The sequence below is a fragment of the Aphelocoma coerulescens genome, chromosome 6 (assembly GCF_041296385.1).
Source record: "Aphelocoma coerulescens isolate FSJ_1873_10779 chromosome 6, UR_Acoe_1.0, whole genome shotgun sequence".
Lineage (NCBI taxonomy): Eukaryota > Metazoa > Chordata > Aves > Passeriformes > Corvidae > Aphelocoma > Aphelocoma coerulescens.
The window spans coordinates 10,988,687-11,012,577 of NC_091020.1; the positions used below are offsets into that span (position 1 = coordinate 10,988,687).

General features: G+C 37.4%; 1 protein-coding gene across 4 annotated transcripts in view; it reads right to left on the reverse strand.

Moving 5' to 3' along the window:
• Positions 1 to 23,891, reverse strand: part of NRG3 (neuregulin 3) — a 667,244-nt gene that overhangs the window by 362,161 nt on the left and 281,192 nt on the right. Inside the window, exons 4-5 of one of the 4 annotated variants that reach the window (XR_011151691.1) lie at positions 7,862 to 7,997; positions 5,482 to 7,523 (exon numbers count right to left, since the gene is read on the reverse strand). The exons of 1 other annotated variant lie outside the window; for it this stretch is intronic. The gene's annotated coding sequence lies outside the window, so the exon portion shown is untranslated. 2 more of the 4 variants (XR_011151688.1, XR_011151687.1) reach the window with 2 other exon arrangements.

Consider the following 23,891-nt stretch of genomic DNA (forward strand, 5'->3'; position numbering starts at 1 on the left):
TATCAGACAAGTGTACTATTTAAACACCTCAAAAAATCCCTCCACTTTGGCATTGGAAAACATGAATATAGGGGTTTCTACTCCTTTAGTGAAGAGGAAAAAGGATTAGGAGAAAGCACTTAGAAAGAGCCACCAATAGATGCCCAATAAAGCACGGAAATGAAAAAGATTGAGAAGTCTTGGGAATCCAGGGAATCTTTTTCACTGATTTTAGGGAAATCTGAAGCCAGGTGCTTTCAGTCATGAGTGACAGTCCTCACCTTCCTTGCAAATCTGGAATACCTTTGTCCTGCTCTGGGCTTTGTGCTGCCTGTACAAATGTCCTTTAGCTGCTGCTCTTCCATAATCATATTGCAGTTCACTAAGCCCAGTAAGAATCACTCTTTGTCTTTATCCTCAAATAATTTGTACGTGCTTCTTGGAAGAACAAAAATGTTTTACAATGCTTACAAGACAGGGAGCTTTTATTTTTCTCATGACTATGTCCTGAACTCTTTCAGTGTTTCATAAGTCTCAACTGCACTTCTTCTCCCACTAAGATTTTCAAGCTATCAGCTCCTAAATTTTGCAATGGTTTGAATGGAATACATAAGGAAATGATACCATTAAGATCACTCAAGTGTAGCCATTTCATCATTTAATATTGAAGGACTTCCTGTATTATGAGTAAAGATCTTCAGGCTTCTTTTGTTACAATTTCCCATTCTTATTGAGGGTTGATGAACTATTCTTGAAATTGATTATGGAATGCTTTCAGTGTGCCTTACTTAAGTAAATTACTTAAAAACAGGCATTACCCTTATATGTTAATTAAGATCTTACCATTGACTATTAGCCTCTTGAAGAAAGTTCTTCGGTTTAAAAATATGAAATGGATCTTGATACAAGAAGCTTCCCTTAACCTCCTAGTAAATGCAAATGTATTTGAAATAGGTTATCCTACAGTTAAAAAAAAAAGTCATTCATATAGACAGACACCTAAATGAAAGCAAGACACGGAAATGTCTTCCTGTAATAACTTAGTCATGAGTTAAAATGTTATGATGTATACAAAAACACAGTCTCTGAATGCTTTTAGATTATTTCTCTGTTCTTAAAAATTAATATTCAAATCATAATCAGTTTCTCAAATCGGCCCACTCTTGCTAAACTGAATCTGTTCCGTGCATTAATTCTAATTTACGTAGGTATTTGGTAGCTCTCACTTGCATTTCTTCCTACTCATTTTGTATCATAGCCCAACTCCTTTACTTTTTCTGGAAATATGTTTATCATGATCAGAAAACAATATGTAATTTATTTTTCTTGACTTTTCTTCATAATATACAAAGAAATCTATAGTGTCTCCTTGAGGACATCTGTGACTGGAACAGATTAAAATTATTTATCTATGATGGAGCCAGAAGTGGTATTTTCTTAAGGACTGGTGTGACACAGAATATAACAGATATGCCATTTAGGCATGGATCCCTTTGTGGCAGGGCGTTACACTCTGGCTGTCAGTAGGCATGCCCCAGCTAATGTTTGTGTTACAAGGGTGCTGTTCCTGCTTGGCCTCACACACGCCTACAGCCATTATTTCAAATAATGAAACGTAATAGGTGAGGTAAGGGAGTTCGATTATTGTTTAATGATTATCATGGAATCAGACCTAGAAACCTCAGGATAACTATCGTCAGAAGAGCCAACAAAGGAAGCGGAAATACAAATTTGGAAAATCAGGGCCATGAAATGGAGCTATGTCCATTTTAGCATGTAAACAATATGCATGTGGGATGCCTATATCACAATCCCACATACACACGCTATTAAAAGCCTTAATTCCCTCCCCAGCTTTACAAAACACTGAAGACATTCCTTGTTATCTCATGTAAATATCATCTGATGTTTAGAGCAACAAAACCTCCACAGTTACTTTGCTTTATGGTGTAATCAGCCACCAAGAGCATAAACAGCCCTGAATTTGCGAGTTGCTTCAGCACCCACCTCACCTGCTGTGCTCTGGTACTTCGGCAGTTGGATGTGGAGAACAAAGCAGAATTTCCCAAAGGATGCCTGAATTGGGGCTGGTTATATAAATAGGTGTTACGCTGCTTCCCAAACTAGGGCATTTGAATATTCTTTGCTTAATTCTTCCTCTTAGCTTTCATCCCCAGCTCAGCCACATCATACACATCTCTAGTGGTCAGCTCACAGGTGGGGAAAACCTTGCTTTTGTCTGAGGTCAGCATGTAACTGTATTCCCTCTTCCACGTGAAATGCACGAACAGCATTCCACTGATGCCATTAAGCAGTGCTCAGAACAAGAGTGCTCTTCCCCACACCAATTGCTAAAATAGTCATTACGCAAGGCAGACCAAGCTTTACTCAGCAACATGTCCTCAGAGGACTTGGCCTAGGTGCCTGTTTATAATGTGGTACCTAAAGTATTCCTGTCTGTATTCTTACACAGGGTGTTGTGAGTTCTCCTGTCACCCAGGTGCAACAAGTGAGAAATGCACTGCAGAGTTCCACAGCACAGCAGCCATGTGAGATGTGAGCAGGCTGCTCGTTTGCATGTCTGCATGTCAGCCTCAGACAGGTGTAAGATGAGTGACACTTAATTTCGGGTTAAGGAGAAGAGTCTGCTCTCCCTCACTGCAATAAAAACTCTGAACAACAATCCCATGGCTGAATTAATTGGGTAAAATAGACTTATCCTTTCACACGGTGCAAGTGTGCTGGTTCCTCCTCAATAATCATCAGCCCTAGGTTACTCAAGTCATGTGTAGCCAATTTGCAAATGCCAGGGCTGCCACTAGATATTTAGAATTACACTTGAGTGTGCACCAATGAATATATACAATTCAAATACTTGTTTTGGCATGGTTTGTAATGATGAAATGAAACATGATGCGATATTAACAAAAAATCCCACACTCCAAATCCTACAAAACATGCTTCAGTCAGGAATTATTAGTAAACTGGATACTTTGCTTGGAGGAATTTATTGCTATATAACTGAAATCCTAAATGCCTCACTCACTTTTTATCAACCCAAATTTTCAATATGCTCTACTTCTAGCTGACCTTAAATTGTAAGGATTTCAGTAGGATAAATTCTGTTTGGCAAGTACTTTTTAAATTCTGATTTTAGTGGTTTTGTATCAGTCCCTTAAGAACACAATAATGATTTCAGACTGAGAAATATAGTGACTAGTCTTAAAAATGCCCTTATGACATACTGAAGCCACTGTACTGTAAGAGAAATGAATATATTACTCTTCAAGCCTTTATAACCCCTCTGATTTTTATCAGGAACATCAATTTAGGATGCCAGAGAAAGAAATAATTGAAAGCAAACATGAAAATGCCATCAAAAGGTCTTGCTCCAAAGTGTGATGAAGTCAGCAGAAATCTCTCAGTACACTGCACTCTATCTTGGACTAAGTTCTAAATCAAAATTCAAATCTTTCCAAGATCTATGACAAAATGGTGACAACAGCAAGTGGGAAAGCCTACGAAGCAATCAGTCATTAATAGACAGAAGAGTTAAAATTAATTACTATTGTGACTTATTTCCAAACACTTCTTGAAAATCTGCATTTTCCATCCCAATAAGGACACCTGATTCCACATAGGAAAAAAGTGATTATATATCATATTTCAGACTTTGTGATCTTTCTTTTTTCAGTTCAGCATTGTTTGCTGCCCCGTGTAACTTCTGCCCAGTGCAGAGAACACTGCTGCTACATGCTATTTGCTGGATATTTTGGATGTCAGATTCCTACAGCTTAGGAGGTTCAGCAGCTTTGCAGTACCTCTTCAAAACTGCCCTGAATGTCCAGAACAGCAACAGGTAGAAAACAGGTAGGAAAAGCCAAGGGGAGCAATCTCCATATCCTTCCACACAAAACAAAGAGAGTTCATTCTGTCAAACTTCATGGAAATATTTTGTGGCATCCACACTTACAGTTATATTTGAATGACCCTTTGAAGTAGAAAAAGCCCACAGGACCTCATAATTCTCATAGCTCAATCAGGAAGAAAATCTGGATCTTTCATCTTTAAAGCTTTGAGACATCTATGAAATCATTCAGATTTTCCAAGCACTTCAACTCTTCGTGGATTTCAACTATGAAGGAAAAACACAGGTTTTTTTTCCTTCAACAGAGGAGTCAGAATAAACTTTTTTCTTAGTGCCCCTGTGTAACTCTGAGGAACTTTTCTGTAACTAGCTACGCCAGCATAAAGAGTTACGGAAAATAGATCAGATGAGAACCCTGGGTTTATCACTGCTGTGCATTTATGAATGTATTTATGTACCACTTATGTATGCATGTGTAAGGCTATGGGACCTGATAAGGTGCCCCCAAGGTCCTGAGGAAATTGGCTGACATAGTTGCCAAGCCACTCTCCATGGTATTTGAAAAATCACAGCAGTCAGGTAAAGTTCCTGGTGACTGGAAAAATGGAAACATTGCACCCATTTTTAAAAAGGGTAGAAAGCAGGACCCTGGGAACTACTGCCCTGCCCGCCTCGCCTCTGTGCCTGAGAAAATCATGGAACAGATCCTCCCAGAAGTTATGCTGAGGCACATGCACCAGGAAGCGATCCAGGACAGCTTCACCAAGGGCAAGTCTGCCCTGAAGATGAGGGAAGGACCATCTTTCTTGTGAAGAAAGGCTGAGAGAGTGGTTCAGTCTGGAGAAGGCTCCTGGGAGACCTCATTGCAGCCTTTCAGTGCTTAAAATGGGCTTATACAAAAGATGGGAACAGACTTTTTATCAGGGTCTGCTGTGACAGGACAAGGGGGAATGGTTTTAAACCAAAAGAGAGTAGCTTTAGACTGGACCTAAGGAAGAAATTTCTTACGTTGACAATGGTGAGGCACTGGAACAGGCAGCCCAAAGAGGTATGGGATGCCCCATCCTTGGAATAGGTGAGGCTGGATGGGGCTCTGAGCAACCTGGTGTAGTTGAAGATGTCCATGCTCATTGCAGGGGAATTAGAGTAAATGATCTTTAAATGTCCCTCCAACACAAACCATTCTATGATTCTGTGATTTTAATTTAACTGCATGTGGCAATATTAATTTTCTCCATTTCATTTCTTCTCTTCTTTGCCTCTGTTTCGTGAGTTCTTTTACTCAGAGTTTGAATTAAAATACAAGAGCCCAGGAGTTTATCTTCGGACTTAGATGTTTATTATATCTTATCTTTCATCCAGCTGCACAGAGTGTGCCTCTAAATTAACAAGGTGAAAATGGCTCAGAGTTCTAACTTCCAAGGTCTTTTAAGGTCCAAATTACCCAATTATGGAATGCCAACTAATTTGTTTTTACTTATAATCCAGTAACTAACTATTCATGATCCGCACTGCAGGTGTTTTGACCCAATACCAGAACACCCAGATTTGTGAAGAAGGAGAAAAGAAGAAGAGCTAATCCACACCCAAAATCCTCCATATTGCTACATATATATATATAAAAATATATATATATACACACATTATATATATGTGACATATATGTAAGATATATATATTACTATATCCCAGAAACCTAAATTTTCTACATCTGTACATATTCCACCCAGTGATATAACTTTAATTACACAGCAACAACCTCAGTGTTATCACACAATTTGGGAAGCCTTTCCCAAGGCTTCAGGTCAAATTCAGTGTGCTCCTGAGGATCACTGCCTGGCAGCACTGAAAGGCTGAGATTCTCAGAACTCAGGGTTCCAACATGGTGAGACGCTAGGGGTGGGACAATAAGAAGTAAAACAATGACCAGAGCAAGACAGATGCTGAATAAATATTTCAAAGAGAACAACTGATGGAAAATTAGTTGATAAATATCTGTATTTGAAGCTGTGATTAAAAAAAAAAAAAAAAAGAAAGAAAAAAAATTAAGAATTTACTTTGGAAATTTTAGGATTTTGAAACCTACAGAGTTATCCACAGCCCAACTTGCAACCTCACCAGGTTGAAAAGGAGAATTTTTTTTAAAAGAGCTAGGATTCAACCTTAAACACTAATTAAGTGCTAATGTACAAGTCTATCCTTCCACTTATGGACACTGTATGTGTTAAAATTTATTTGACCAATGGAAAATTAGAGATGCATTAGGTAACCTAAAATCCCAGTTAGAATCGTAGTGCTCTGTTTCTCTGTGTGTGCTGTGACTACATTGATGTACAACCTTTGTCTTGGTAGTTATTCTCTACAGCTCAGTAATCAGGGATTTAATTTTTAATAAGCAATATCATACCACTAACAATGTACCTTGCATACTCTGATGTTTTAACAATGGTAAGCATGATAAAAAAAGAGATATAAGGTTTATTGAAAGAGTTTGTTTTCTTTTGCCATTTTTTTTCTGTCCTTTTTTTTACCAGACCAGCTGAGTTTGTTGGCTAAAGAAAAAAAGCTTTTGGTCACACAAGGCTTTATTTTAAATTCCTTCTTTGTCTAAAAAATTACATTTCTAATGTCACTAACAGATGTTAAGGGAAAGCAGCAAATCTTTTAGAAATATGTATGTATGTATATAAATGTAGACATGTATAGGTGTGCAAATGTAGATCTATATTTGAGAAGGAAAATGTTAAAGCTATGGAGCAAACAGAATACATCCCTTGGCTGTGGAACAAAGCTCTGTGACTTTGTCCCATTTGGTCCAAAGCAGACACCAATTAGCTACTAAGAAATTTAACAGCTCAGTTTTGCATACAAATGTACATATGCAAATATTCCTGGATTTAGAAGAAACATAATGCAGAACCACTTTATTGAATCATATTTTAAGATCTAATTTAACATCCATGGCCCACCAGGAGATTCCGGCAGTCAGAAATTGAAGCATGTCTCTCACCATCAGCTGGGATGCATGGAGGAACTCAAAACAAGACAGCTATAAAATGGTTTTTTTGAGAACAAAATCATGTAAGCTCCCAATCTCAAATTGGGACCAGAATTTTTTGTATCTCCTTTCTGTGAAAAGGGAAGATTTTTATTTAAAACAGCTGTCATCAAAGGCTAAGTAGCTAAACATCATACACTGCTCAGCTACTCATTTGTTCTACGCAGCCATTCACATTTTCCTTCATCTCTTTTGGGAAATTGAACCTTTTAAAGGAGAAACCTCTCTGGTCACTCAATCTCTCTATAATCAGAGAATCAAGCTCAGCAGAATGGTAAATTTGTACTCAGAGGTCAGAAATTAAGATTTTAACATTTGTAGCTCCCTGATCGTCCAAATCTGTGGTCAGGGAATTGAGAGGGTCCCCAAGGTCTCTCATAAGCTGCTCTCTACTGCTATTTCTTCACTTCCTATTTTCCTTCCCTAGAATGTAGTACAGCATAACAACATACACAATGCAGCAGAATATTGTTCAAACCAGAGTGCTTTAAATCTTCACTGTTTATCTGGACATCTCATATAAAGGTGTCAAAAGTGCTGCAGATCATCTCCTTCCATTGAAATCACCAGTCAATTGCATGAATTCTGTGTAAACCTAACTTCCACAAGTTGAGGTGCCTGAAAGAAAGGTTTAACTTAATTCCTATAATTTTAAAAGTCTACATGTAATTTCTATCCTCCCTCTGAAGGCAAGGAAAGATCAGCTTATAGATTTCATTACTTCTTGAGGATATGCCCTAGAATCAGATGTTCTAAACAGAGACCTCAAATTCAGCCTCCATTCCTCAGCCCTGCTGTGCAACAAGAAAAGCTGCACTGACATCTACAAGAAATTTTCCCAAGCAGCTGGTGACAAACAGCTTTCTGATAGAAAATTGCCCCTAAAAATAAATATGCTGCATCTATAGATTCAAAAGTGTACGTAGGCATGCATACAAAGAAGAGAAATCTCTAACCTTTGGTCTCAGAAACCCCACTGCATCTCACAAACACAGGGATGTCCCAGTTTTTGTAAATTTATCTTTCAGAGTCACTGTCTTCATTCACTGATTTTGCACAAAATGTCCTTGAATACTGAGCAGTCTTTCTCTTCTATAATGAGGAAGATTTTAATGTTTAAGAATCCTTTTGATAAAGCAGTGATATAATATTAATTACTTCCCCACCATGGTCCCACCATTAATTCTTAGGAGGTAACACACAGAAAGGTGTCTGGCCTCTGTTCTTGCTTTATCTCCTACTTGTTCATCCTAAGAGCTTCTTTTGATTGAGTGAAAAAAAAAATCAGGCAAGCAAACATGTACATATAGCTGCACACAGTCTGACTCCCTCCACAGCACATCGCTTACACACAAGTGAGATAAAAATTACTTCTTAAGACCCCATTTCCCATCACATAGAACTTTCCAAAAATATGTTACTTTTGAGATATATGCAATTTCAATGCTAGCAATGCCAGCTAAAGTGGGAACTTTGAAAGAAATGTTAAGCTCAATCAGTTCAATCATTAAAGTTATGCAAATGGAGAAACACATTCCTTCCTTTTAAACTTCGCTATGTTTTAGTTGCAATCAAAAGATTCAAGAAGTGAGGATGGCATTTAAATGTCAGAAACTTGACAGCACCTTAGGGTGACATCCAGTCCCAGCTGTGGTCAACCCCAGAGCTTCTCTATATTTCAACAGGAACATGATTTTACTCACAATCTTCACAGAGCAACTGAGAACTGGCTGAAGATTAAACGTGAAGCTGTAGAGATTACTTATCTGTAGGAGCAGGCAGCAGATTTCACTGCATACTACCAGCTCAGGAAGTTCCCAAGCAAAATGTACTAAACCAAAACAGTGCTGGTAAGACAGGCTTGTACTGCACATCACATGATGTCACTGTTATTACATATTGGTAGTTCTTGCTGCCCTGCAACAAAAATGCTGTGTTCCTTGTCATGGGAGCATGGTGCTGCAGCAGTGTCCTCCAACAGGTTTATGTCTGAGCCTGCTGCTGTTCAGCAGCTGCCATTCTCTATCCATTTCAAATATATGAAGAATAAGTTGTATAAATTGTGAATAAATTCTTCAGGAGGTGCTCAGGACATGTGCTGGAAGACATCCCCCATAAAGCTGGCAGGAGTGTTCCTGCCTAGGCAGAGTACTTCCATCAGTTATGGTGTGGGGGGTTCCTTCCCCATGACATTCCAGGCCTTTTCTTACTGAGGCAAAAAGATTTTCAATTAGAAATTGTCTTCTTCATTAAAAGTCAGTAAGATAAGGAGAATACCCATTAGATGAAATACTTTCCTCTTGTCCTATCATCTTTCTTATTCCAATAAGATTTTTAGTTTGGCAGTTAACTATGCCTACTTTATTTTTAAAAACCTACATAAGCAAACAAAAACAGCAACAAAAATCCCCTGTTTTGAACTAATTATAAACAGGAGCATTCTGAAGAACATATTTTTGAAATCATTGCTCAAAAATACAACCTGTGGCAGTGCAGTAATTTAGCCTCATATTTTATACTGAGTCTATTGAATTAAAGAGATCTTTCTTCTCAGTATAGAATATTCTATATTCTTATTATCAAGCTTCTATGAAGCTGGCAATTTGATCAAGTAAATCAGATAAAAGTCATATCTACTGTAAGATCCAAATGTTGACATGCCCAGATAATTTGAATTACCTGTTAGCTCACTAGTGGCCCTGCTCTCTATTTTTATAAAATAACGAGAGACTTAGATTGCTCAATTTTAAATGTAAAGTCCTCACCTCTCTGAGAATCCTGAGAAACACTGAGAAGATAAATCTCAAGCCACGGTAGCTGGAAACCAAAACCAACCAGAAAGATAGAGAATTCTTTTGGTTTTTTGTTTGTTTGTTTTAAGAGCAGATTAAAACTTAGAGCAAGAAAAATTGCAATCACTTTTTTTTTCCTGAAGCTATGCAACTCAGTTTTTATATTAAAATACTGTACAATCTATTCAGGTATAAAGAGCTTGCATTTTTGTTCTAGTTTGTTTTCCTTCAGGTTCAGAATTACCAGCAAAGAAAATTGCTCTAATTGCAATGCTTTGCATACAAATAGTGATTACAGCTTAGTGGATTGTTAGGACACGACACTGCACAACTTATTAGATCAAACTGAGAGAAGCCTACACCATACCAATTTTTAAAATGTAGATAAAGCAAGTTAAGCTCTCTCAGAAAATCTAAATATTTATGACCAAAAAATTATGGGTGTCAACCTGCCAGGCACATTACATGATCCCTGATTCAGAACTATGAAATAATCACAGGGAAAAGCAGCCACAATATAGGATGTCATTAAAACCCAATAGCAGCAAAATCAATTTTAATTAGATCCTAAGAAATGAATATGGAGAGACCAAAAACCTTCAATATATTAATATAGTCTTTTTACTTGGTTAGTTTTATGGAATTCATCAAAGGGATGCTGAGTGACTGAAAAGGTGCACATGAAAGCAATGAGATAGTGAATTGCATACAGAGATATTTCTACATTTCCAGATATTTATTTTTATTCTAATGAATTCTCTCACAGAGAATGCAAATATCTGGAGGACAGCACAGCTCTCTAAGGCTGTACATTCAGAATGAAGTATCTCAACCTACTACTTATGACCAAATTATAATTGTCCATAAGAAAACAAAATTGGCCACTTCATGTACTAGAAATTGTCATTTTTTAACTTTTACTTAGATTCTACTTGCAATGGATATATTGGATAGTATTTTACTATATATTAGTAGTATTATAGCAGAAATTACCTGAGTTCTGACCCATTATTTAAATCCAAGTACCATTTTTCTAAAACTAAATTACAGTGTATGTTTCCTCAAGTGCAGATCACAAACCTAGCTAGTGGCAGAGATTTTAATGTGCATGTTTATTTTTTTTTTTCCCTCTGAAGTTTAAATTTCTGGTTTATAGTAAAAAAAATGCTATTCTGTTGTTACATGCCAGTGATGAATTAGGTCAGGCACAGTCAGTTTATGGAGGCGTGGGTGAGACAGTGAGACAAGCAATCTCTTCTACCTCTTCTGCATTTCTTGTATCCTGCAAAGCAGTTTAGTCTTAAATATTTCCTAGTTTGCAGACTTCAGTTATTATATGCAGTGCTTTGTTCATATACTGTTATCTTCATTTATTAATAATCCCTGACAGTAGTAAAATCCTCCAGGGTGTTAACACGAAAAGCTTCAAGTGAGATGCAGCTGAAAATCACCTTAAATACTTTCCAATAGTCACACCTTTCCTGCCAAACTGTTCCACCATGCAGCTGCAGCCTGGATGCTCTTACTACATACTCATACTACATGTCTAGCTCAAGGCAAGGAAGCCAGCATATTTAACATTTTGATATCTGTACAACTCATGGAAAACTCAGGTCTCCAAGAGCATCGTAGAATGAATCCTGTGCTTTAAGGAAAGGTGGAAGGAGGTGTATGGAACTAGCACATTTTGGCACAGATAATGGCTTTTAAAAAAATACTGAACTGCAACATTCTCTCACCATCTGGTATATAAAATGGTAGTTCTTTCCTGTAAAAATGATGGTGTTTGAACTGTAATATCTAGTCAACCAAATCTCAGCCTTCAGCTGAGTTACATCAGTCTTTCTGCACTGTTTGTATGACATACTAACCCTGCAAGCAGTGCTGTTGACAAATACATTATGTGCTCTGAGGAATGCATCTGAAACAAAAGACATGAAACTGTGACATTTTAAGGACAAGGGTAAATTTTATAATGAATATTTGTCAAAATATTATCTCATTTGTTTATGAATGCAGGTCAGTTGATTTTTTCTTAAAAGAAAAAGTAAATTTGTGGATTAATCAGGATTTCAATGATCCTCTGTACCAATGACATGGGAATACTCCTCATCAAAGCTCACAGGTGTGCTATTAATATGCCCAGAAATATGTGAATGTGTCCATACATAGCAATGACAGACACAGCAGACCAAGACCCACACTGTTGGGAGAGGATGTTTTAGCTATTAAAGGGGGCCAGCAATCAGTAGAAAACAAAAATTAAATGAAAGCAGCCTAATGATAGAAGTCTGCAATACAGTAGTCAATATTACACAATTGATCTCAGCTTGCACTCACACACACAGCTGATACTCTAAGATAAAAAGATATAGGTAGGACAAGAAGTTGATGACAGATTTTGAGTTTCTTATTCTTTTATAGTTTGTTTTTGACACTGTGTGTCTAAATTTATGATTAATAACACTTTTTCTTTTTTCTTTTTTTTTTTTTTAATTCAACCTCATGCTGGAAAGCCTCTGGTGATGGTGGTAAATGAGAGCTGTTTCTTTGGGAAATGGCACAACTGAAAAATAGGGCTGCAGAAACTTTTTTTTTTACAACCTAACACAAGTTTGGAAAAATCGAGATGAGGTGCCTTTACTAGTAACATGCAAAAGTCAGTCTGGTAAGTGGTAGCATCACGTGCCAGAACACAGAAAAATCTGTCCCAATACATGTTACTTGAGCAGCTATGGTGGGCTTCACATCAGAAATCCTGTCACAGACATATAGAGTATTACTGCCATGCTGTTTGTAGAATAATTCCAGGGCTGGGCAGTGACTAGAATGCAACATGGAAAGAGTTTTCTTGATTTCATTGTAATTGGTCCCACGCTTAGAATAAAACTCAAGCTTATGTACTTAATTTACCTAATTGCCTTGCTGTATGAGGCCTCTGTACTTAAATTGTTAGCATATCATCCTGACAGGCTGTAAACTATGGCTTTATGTCAGCAAATAAAGTAAAAGTATTGATGTACAGTCTGCCACTGCGGGACACTGTGTAATTTACACATCCATTATGCAGCCACAAACACATAGATCCATATCTTCCTGAGCAGCTGTATCTAAGCTGTCTAGATTTTAGCCAGTGCTAGCCATTTATTCTTAAACCACTTGTGCTAGCATTGTTTTAACACACTAAGAAGACATGTTTGACAGAGCAATCCTAAAGGTCATCTAACTGTACCTCACATGCAGGTTGCATCTAACAAGGAAGGAATTTTTTTGGCAGAGATTCAGACTCTTAAGAAGGCATTTACTGCTTTCCTTCCTCTCCCTTTCTTTTCCCCTTTTCCTTTCCATATTTTTTTGTTGGTTGGCTGTTTTTTAAGTGTCTGGCCTGCAGCGTGTGCTGCAGAACAGACTAATTACTTTCTAGGACACTTGGTGGATGCAGTCCAACCAAGAATCATTCCTAGGGTTTGTTTGACCATTTTGCAATAGATGGTACAAATGTAAAATTGTCTGTTGCTATTTGATCGAGAAGCTTTGACCTGATCATTGTGTGTCTGCAATTGCACATCCCTAAGATGCTCCACTCAGCATTAACCCTCCTCCCCCTCCAATGTCACTCCTAGTCCTAAAACAGGCTTTTAACAGGAAGTCAAAAATGGAGAAGTGAATGGCAATGAATTCAGACAATGAACAAACAAAAAAGATAATCTGGAAAAAACATTATTTGTTCAGAAAAGAATGAAAGTTTCATCAACTCTGAATTAAAATTGGAAAGTAAATTTGATTCTAAAGGAGGAGTTTTGCTGGTTCTAATACAGTATAATTTCATTCTTTGGTAAGGTGTTTTACTTCCAGGACTGCTAACAGCTTCCCTGCAGTGGCTCTGCAACAGCCACTTCCTAGCTTTAACTTTGAGGTTTTCTGTCTCCAGGCAACTTCATTAACATGGCCAGGACTGTCACACAAGCCAACCCAAGGCTTGGTGTCATCCATAGAGCTTAACTCACTGGCAAAAATATCGCAGAATTCAGTTTACAGTTCAGTTCTCTGATAGCTTCCACATTTCCTGCATCCCTGAGGCCTCGCTGCATTGAAAGGGCAAATGCCTCACTGCTCCTGGCTATCCTGGCAATAGAATGTTCAGCAGGGCCAGGACAGGGGTGGTCCCCTGGGACCCTGCACTGCTGAGGCCACATCTCGCATCCTCTCTTCAGCTTTGGGCTCCTCACTACAGGAAGGATGTGGAGGTGCTGGAGCATATCCAGAGAGGGCAATGAAGCTGAGGAGGGTCTGGAGCAAGTCTTATGTGGAATGGCTGAGGGAGCTGGGGGTGTTTACACTGGAGAAAAGGAGGCTTGGGGGTCACCTTGTCACTCTCTACAACTCCCCGAAAGGAGGTTGCAGCCTGGTGGGGATTGGTCTCTTCTCCCAGATAACAAGGGACAGAACAAGGAAAAATGGCCTTAAGCCATGCCAGGGGACATTTAGATTGGATATTAGGAAAATAATCTTCAGTGAAAGAGCAGTCAGGCATTGGAACAGGCTGCCCAGGGATCTGGTGGTTATCAGCCCTGGAGGTATTTAAAAGACATGTAGATGTGGTACTTTGGGATATGGTTTAGTGGTGGACTCAGCAGTGTAAGGTTAGTTATTGGACTCAAGGATTTTCTGTTTCTATGACTTTTCATTTTGATAACAAGGCCAAGAAGGTCTCAGGGTAAAGCTGTATTGTACACAAATTTCTTCTGCACAATCAGTTTTCTGTCTTGGCTAGACCTTCAGGCTTTTCTTTGACATGAATAATTATTGAGAGTTTATTTACCAGAACAATATTAGGACCTTTTGTAAGACACTGCTCTCCAGTTACAGTATGAATCAGAATAATATTACTGCAGCTAATAAAATATATTACTGCATTTCATAAGACCCACAGACCCTTTTCCCCTCAGTTTTATAGAAAACTAGGACTCATTCAGTGGGTTTTCTTTTTTTTTTTTTTTTTTTTTTTTTAACTTGATATGCTTCTTTTCAGGATTATAATAGGTCTTGTAGGTCTTGGAGTTTGGGAATCTCTTAAATGCTGTTCTTGCTTGGTCACAGAAAGGACAGCAATAGCCTAAATACATGTGTAATTCTCTTTTTCAGAAGAATAAGATAGAAGAGAGTGAATATAATTTCAGTATGATTTCGGCAGGACAGGATTCAGCCTTAAGTGCTCTAGTCACTAATTTCTGCTTTGATGACATGATTATTACCTAAATGTAGGAGAAAGCAACAGAATTTTTATACAACGTGGGTGTTTTCACCTGCTACGTGTAGGAAAAAAAAAGCCCACAGCTTGAAGCACATCAGAGTAGCAATGGTAATTAGGTATTGGCATATCATCCAAGAAAGAAAAAAAAAAGAGCTTGAAAAATGATACAGCTTAATAATGGTTTAGTATCCTAGAGCTATGCAAAAAGTTCTCAAAGGGAAATGTAAATTGTGAATGAAGAACACTTGTGATTCTTACAAGGGATAACCAGTAAGAAACACAGGGAATACGAACAGATTATCCCATTAAAGTTTGTGTAAGGAATATGATCACACATCTGTATGCAGGCCTTCAAGCAGTCAGATAGTTTTCCACAAATGCCAATTGCCATATCACACATGGCACCTTCCTCTAGAAGTTATAGCTTTCAATCTCATCTAAAGTATACCTGCAGTGACAGCATCTACCAGAATATTTGTACTGAACAGAAATGGGAGAATATTGCTTTCTGAATCCATTTATGACCCCAAAACATTTTGGACCAAATTTTTCATTGAAAGTCCTTTGCTATTCTAATTTTTTTGCAAGCAGTTTTTCATATGTTTTATAGTCAATGCTTCCAACCATAATGCAACCATGTTACTAATTATAATCAGAACCAGTAAAGCATTCCAGATAGATAAAATGCTTCTAAAATCTTAGAAGACTGCAGCAACCACAGGAACTTGTATATTTGGTTTCTGAAATGAACTGACAATTCAGCTGACAGAAAAATCAGGGTACACCAAATCAGAATGCACGTATTCACCTGGAAACCTGAAAAGATCAAGAACTTGTTTAGAGCAGTTTGTGCAGCTGAGACTGCCTTGTGTTCATCAGAGTCAACGACAAACCCTGACAGGGTCAGCTGGAGCTGAGCAGAGCTTAGACCAGGCACACCAGCAGGCAGCAGGCTTCTGCTTGTTCCTATTCTTAGAGCCAGCTGCTCTGAGCTACCTCACTTGCAGCCACGTAGATATTTTTGGAGTCTGGAATTTCCAGCCTTTTAGTTTCTGTTTTCAAGTACAACCTCCCAGACGAGCTCACCCTACAATTCTAATTGGACCTCGTAGAAAATGTAAAGATTTGAGCATTTGTTTCAAATTGGAAGGCCAAATTTTTGAAAGCTTCCTTAAAATGGAGTTGCTTTTTTTTCTACCCAGATTGAAATGCTGGATGACATGTTAAAGAGAAATATTGAATTGGCCCTCCTGAGCCAAATTTTTTATTCATTAGAGGCTTTTTCCCTTGTTCAACAAAAATGATTTCCAGATTAGGATATTATATATTTCATATATGGATAAAATTGCTCTTTGCTTCCCTCTCCTTGATATTTCTCCATACAAAGACACAGGGAGTCAGCCAAGCAGGAGTTCTCATTCTGCAGCTGAATTACGTTACAACAACACAGATGGAACTTTAGATGTAAGGCCATATTTTTAGCCAAAGCACAGTTGAAGCGATGTCGTCTGATGCAGTTAGAGACATATAGAGAGGAGCTCACAGTAATACACATTTATCACTTTTACTGAATGGCTGATACACAGCACCCTGCATACCCTCTCTTTCAGAAGGGCAGTAATTTAAAATATACTTTTTCCCTTTAACAGGAAAGAATGGAACATTCTATTCCCATATGTGGCCTGATACTTGTGCTTCATTTGGCTAACACTCAAGCTGTTCCTTAGGGTTTCACACAGGTACTCCCAGAGGGAACTCACACAGTTTTCCTTCTGTGAGTACCTGTGCGAGAACTGCTCTTTTCATGGGCACTTGTGTAATTGCCCCAGGGTGAAGCCTTTGGTCATTTCTCTCAGAGAAAGCAGATATTCATTGTAAGAATTGTGAAATTCCACCTCCAGAGCACAGGTGTGAATTTCCATACATTTGCAACTGTCAGAGGGAATGCTCAATGTCTTCATGGTAACATGATCATTTCCAACAGCAAAATCCCTTCATTTCAAGAAGGATCTGAGCTGGAATCAGAACCATTTACCTTTATCATGAAGTATTGCTGTGTTGTTTCTCTGGTATGAGAGATTTCATTATTTCTGGCATATTGCATATCTGATCTTAAAAGTCAGGAAAAAAAATTGTATTAAAATAGGAATTTGAAAGCACTGGAAGCATTTGGAATTAAAAAGAACTAAGAAAGGCAGAGGGCTCAGTGCAGCTCTCTGATATTCACAGGTCTCAGTTCTTAAACTTTGATGTGCCATGCAGACACATCAGTGAGGTGCTGTACAAAACTTTCTGGAGGGATAAATATACACCACTCCAACAATTTGATCAAGGAATAGCTTATAATATATATAAGAGCAGCAGCAGCCCCTTGTCAATTTAGGTTGTCACTGGTTTTAGAAGATTAAGAAGCTTTTGGAAGCATCTATTCAGCAAGTTCTTCCCCGTTAAAGAATATTACTGTTACAGCTCTGTGAAGAACAAAGTAAAATCTAAAATGTCTGTACAATGTTGGAGACCTTGGAGCCTCTTCTTGAAAAATGCTGAATTTTGTAGTGCTTTATATTTCTGGTAAACAGGATGCAGATCTTGGCAACAGGTTGGAGACCTCTATTCCCAGTAAAAGAAACAAAGAGAGAATAAGGCAAGGAGGGAGCATGAGAAGGAACAGGTTTCTTCCTAGAAAGCCTGTTGCTGTAAAGAAAGAAGGAAAAGATGCCCTGGAATGGCCAAAGGACTGCTGCTTTTAAGCTTAAGGACAATAAGCAGCTGTCACAAGCTAGTCAGTGTTTTCTGAGGCACTTCACCTATAGAGATGAAAACATGAATTTTTTTTCTCTGCAAAGTTTTGTACTTCCTAGTAAGAAGTCTCCAATAGTATTTATAAACTGTTACGGCAAAGAAAGTCAGAAACAGCTTTTTGAAGGTTGTTTTTCTTGTCTTCCTCCCCAGTGGGAAAAAAGAAATGGGCAGATAGCAGCCACATGAGACTGGAGAGTGTGGGTAGACGGTCAGGGTACAGAATGTTAGATTGCTCAGCAGTTTAGTTGGCTCTGATATGTACCCATGACTACACATTGAGTCCTCCCCAAAAAAAGCATTTAATTCATCTCAGAAAAGCAAAAAAGTTAATTACTGAATAAATGATAGAGCCCCACCTACTGTTGTTGTATTGCATACATTTCTATATACACATACACACTTAATGCAAATGTCATTCATCAGTGCATGCATGGGTGTTTCTATTCTAGGAGCCCTAATTATGGGTTATAATCCCACTGTGGGTATGTTTTGCACACACACACAGCTGAGTATCTTGCAGTTAAAATCTAGAAATATAGGTGGATTTCTTTCCATCCCTCTTATGAGTCAGGCCTCTCTGCTTCATAAGAGCATACACACATATAAAAAGTTCTCCAGGGAAAGATTAAAATTTTTCAAAACGCTTTGAAAATCTTTTGGTTAGCAGTTGGCAGAATGAATGCTCATTTCATTAACAACACTGGTATTGGGGATCCCAGAGGTTCCATCACCTGTCAACATCCTTATTGGACTATCTGGCATATTTTCCACCCAGACTCTCTCTGCTTATGTCTAAAGGAAAGAAAGCATCCCAGCAGTGTGAACATCCCTTGAGGTAGCAAAATTTTTGCTGTTTAAGTAGAAATGTCTAAATGCAATGTACATGAAAAATTAGGGTTGCATTATTCTCATTTTAAGGAAACTGAACTACAGGACACTGGGAGTGAGGGAAGCACCATCCAGACAATGAAATGTCTCGTCCAGACCACCAGCTCTCCACACATTCCCTGCTCATAAATAATGCAGCACAGAAGTTGACTCCCAGCACACACATGGCTTTTAAAAAGGGCTGTTTCACCTGTCTCCTTGTCATTGCTGTGCTTTTATTTTAGTTTCAAGTGAACTGAAATTCCCATTGCAAAGGGAATTCCTAAAATAACTTTTCTGAAGTCCCATGTCCACAGTGGGAGGTGTATTTTGAAAATACCAAAATCCATTCTTGTAACCTGTAGCAATCATAAATTGGCATCACATTTTGCAGGTAATGTCTTGTTTTTCAGATATTGCCAGCTACTACAAGTTCACAGACTGGCGTGATTTTAAAATAGTGGAATTGTGTCAAAACTACAAAGTAAAGAGACCTTGTGCAAGGGAAGTGAATTGAAATAAGTAATAAAATGTGACAGCTGGAGAAAAGGACTGATTCATTTATCACATTGAGATTGGCAACAAGCTTCAAAACCCTGTTGTTAGCTGGCAGCAATTGTTCTGTTCTGTCTGTTTAACAGGTGATAAGCCAAAAAGGTGGAAGGAAATCCTCTGTATTACACAACACTTATTTCCACAATTTCATGATAATGTTTTTGATAATAATTGTAAACAAAGCCCTCCAAAATATGATTGTCAGTATCTTAATAAAACTAAATAGAAATTAATATTTAATTTTTTTGAGTATTAGCTTCTTCAAATGAAATATACACATTTCTCTAACCTCAGATTTTGCCCCTTATTTTTTCAGCTTTAATATTTGCTGGCAGTAGCTGATATGGTTTTACTTGCCCCCCTCAAAAATACTCAAGTGTTTGAAACTGGCCAAGTAAAGGACATAATCGTAAGTATTGATTGCTTCTTGTTTAAGTTATACAACATTTTTTTGGTTTTTTACAGGACACTGCAATTAAAAGCATATTAATAGTGTTATACAATATATTTAAGCACTTCTAAATGTGAATGCTTCTAAAATATAGTGTATAAAATACAGTAAACATTGATAATCCAAATGAGAGAGGGCACCTTGTTCTTTGTACTGCAAAGCACTCTAATCTCAAAATATATCATTTTTTTCAAACTAAAACATGTTTAAGAAGAGACAAGTTGTTTCTGGAGTATTTGGAGCATATTCTTGAACAGCATGACATTAGCACAGACTAAAAGTCTAACATTTCTAAGTTCTTCTGTAGAAGTAATTTTTTTAAGGATGTCTCACAATGCATTTAAAGTTTGCTTGATACTAGGACAAGAGTGCATTAAACAATCTATTTTCTCCCTCAGGGACAAAGGTAAGGCTGTAAAAATGTGGGAGCAAAAAATATTTTGCTAAGTGCAAGTGCCAAAATCCAATGGCAAAAGAGACAGGAACCTAAAATAGCTACAAACAATTTTGGCAAGTTAATATCAATACCATTTACTGTTGTCTGTAACAACAGGACCATCATCTATGGAAATTCTGTAGCACTGGGTGAAAGAATTTATGACACATAGTTCTTATTATTAAATTGCTAAAATAACTTTCTCTAGGAAAAAAACCCTAATGCTAAATCTGATATTTAATGCAATAATTTGCTAAATAGTTGGAAATTTAGACTGATGAATAACTCAGTATTAAAACTTTTCTTTCTAGATCTGCTTTTAAAACACAACCCCTCCTCTGAACATAAAGGCTGTAAATTTTACCATCTCACCTGGGTTCCTACTCTGTCTTGTTCTCTAAAAGGACAGGGCTTCCTGAGAGGGATTTTGTCTAGAAGGCAGGAGATAAAGCATTGTTTGGAGTCAGGATGAACAGGAGATAGGCATGTCATAGGCACTTTCTGACAAAGTAAATGTGAAGTAGTTTTGCACAATGCTCCCCATTCTGTCCTTACAGGCTGAGTACCCTCCAAACAGATATCTTAGTCTGGTGAACTACAACTATTTTTTAAACTTCTGGATTGTTAAGTGTACAATCCACAGAAACCTCATTGCCAGCTAGGAACTTGTGTGAATACCAATTTTCATATCACATGGAAGTGTGAAGGATGGAATTCTCTCTGGACAGATCAAATGACTGGGATTAAATTTGAAGGGCCAGACATTTGGAGTAACTGTTGACTTTTCAGAATCTGGCAGCTTTACACCACTTGAGAGTCTGGCCTAAGGTATATATTAATCTGTTTGAAGTATTTCAAGCATTCTAATTGAATCTTCTAATTGCAGCTTTGAAAATGTGTTGCGGACCTAAAAGTATGTTAATACTATGTGTACTTTTTTCCTCATATAACAGATGGAAGGAGAAAAGAATTTAGCAATATCTGAATTACTGAAACTCATATTCCAGCCCTGATACTACCTTATGGATGTCAAGAAGAAGGAAGCTTTCCAATAATTCTCATATGGACTTCAACTTCAGGCACAGAAAAGTAGTTTTGACTATCACACATTCAGAACAGTCAAATAATTTATGACAGCAGAGTATGAAGTGAAATTGGAGACTACAGGTAAAAGGCACACAGGTTAGAGAGGCATATATGTTTACAGTTTATTTACAATTAATTTTTTTAAGAAAATTAAAACCAGCATATCCATATCAATCTGGTCCAGTTCTTTCTCTCACATATAAGATTTTGCTGCCATTTTAAAGGAGTATTGAGTCCTAAGAGAAAGGCAGCTTTAATGGTGTATGAAATTTAAATAAAGCAATGTAAGAGAATATCAGCACAGCTCAATGCTGCAGACTGTGGGAACAGATTTGTGGTTGTAGTTTTGTCTGCAACTTTATTTTCCCAGTAAATCAGTGGCACCAGTGCAAGAGATTTCAGACTGACTTCACAAGCCTACATATTTTCCAAGTCCAGTAAGGAAGGTTGCAAACTCCTTGAGAGGAGTGAGAGCAACTGAAACCTCCAGAAAAAAAACCAAACCAAAACAAAACAAAAAACCCCAAACAACAACAAAATAAAACTGCAAAAAATGTTACCTCATCTCACCTCTGTCAGCAGGGTTGTTGTGCGCCAAAAAGAAAAAAACTATGGAGAGGGCTTTATATTGATTGTTGTTCCCACTTCATTAGAATTTCTTCCACCTCTTCAAAAAATAAAATTATTATGGACTTCATTATGTCTACCATTGTGTGCTGCTGCTTTACTGAACTCTCCAGGACTCTTTGCCCGAGTACAATTCAGTTTGAGACCAAACTTCCTATCTAGCTCTGAATGATGGACTTTCCCTGATTTAATGTCGTCTAGCTCAACCTGATATTTAATTGCATTAACACAAATTAGAAGTCTAATTAGTGACACTGATCGTGCTGTATTTATGCCTCTCCTGTTGGGAGAGATCTTTTAAAGTCTTTGCCAGGAGTTCCAGAGAGAAATGGGACTCTCAGCCTTCGCTGCTTCTAGATAGTTGTTTATTAAGTCTTATCAGAGAAACAGAGTCACTAGTGTGATCCAGACATAGCACAAAGCAGGGAATGCAGGAGGAAGCCAAATTATCAAGATTATACGGCCTTTTTAAAGGTAAATTAACCAGTGGTTACTAAAAACGTACATTATTTTTACTTTTCTACCAATTATTTAGTAACACAGCCAGGAACTGAGGAATTCTTTGTCCAGTCATCCCAAACTACTTTTACTGCAGAATATGGAGTAGTAGAAGAAGAAGAGGAAGGTCTGGAGAACAACAACAATCCTCCATTTTGATGTTTTTTTGCTTTTATCTATTTACTACATTAACAAACCCAAAACCTCTACATTTTTCACCCTGTGACAATCTTACATAGTAGTCTATCACCTAATTTACACTAGTGTCATTTCTAGTTCTTCTCTAAGAGTAGGCAGTTTTTTCCAAGGATGGAGGTCAACACCAGTGTTGTTCAGGGGGGTAAAATTCTTCAAAACAGGCAGAGAAATATTCTCTGCACTCTGGGTTCCCACAATTAGAACCACCACCCGTTCACAATGCATGTTCTTCTTTTGTCTTGTATCTCATGTACCAAATAGTCCAACAATATTGGATCCACTAGCTGTTCTCAGATCTATCTATCTACAGCTTTCATCAACAAAAACATTAAGCACATTGCTGAAAAGTGTTTAGCTGTCAAGTTGTTTCTCTCCACTAGCACAGACTTGACCATCATATGCCTGAGAAATAAATGGCTGACTCAAGTGAATGGGTTATGGCTGGAATAAAACTGACTTCCATGAAGCCTTCAGCTACTGCACACTTTCAGCCAGAACTGCTACAGATTTGCAAATTTATAAGTATCTGAAAACATGAATCTTAAAAGTATCTTTTAATGAATCCAACCTTTTTTATAGCAACAGACACATTAACCTTGATGTTCCTGTCTATAATTTAACAAAAATTATATATGGCTTGCCAGAGTTCAGTTTCACATTCTCTGTGGAACTATCATGTTTTAATTAACTCCTACGAAAGAACTGCATAGACTCTGTGTCTTAACCTTATATATATATATATATATATATATATATATATATATATATATATAAACAAATGTTCAGATTGCTAAATTTGATATGAAAATGCTATTATAAGCTCAGGATGATTATTAAATCAAGGCAATCCTTCTCAACTTAGCGGTTGGCATTCTTTCTTTGGCATTAAAATTCTTATTTCACTGGTGTTATTTTTGAAAATTATGTATTTTACTTTTTTTTTTTCTTGGTATATCTTTTTCAGCTGCCCAGCTTTAACATTGCCTTTCCTCTCTTTGTGGGTAGAAATGTATTATTCTATATTCTCCTTGGGACTACTAATACAGTACACACTCATTCCTACCTGTAGCACAATTATGTTTTTAGAAAATCCAATATAAAAGGGAAAAAAATTGAATAATATAAGGAGTTAGATTTTCTTACTTTATGTTGAAAAAGTACAATTTAGTCTTTTACTTTTTCTGCTAAAAACACATAAATTATCTTTGGTTATTTTCCTCAACACAATTTTTCACAACGATTTCTCAGCCGTCACTGAAAAACAAGTCTTTGCAACAACACTATAGTGTTAGAGAAAAAAAAACCAAAAAAGCAAGAAATATAGAACCCTTCAAACAATCAATACAGCTCTAATCATGAAATTAATGCCTTTCAATGCATCTCAGAAAGTAATTCTCTGCATAAATGCAAATACAAGGCT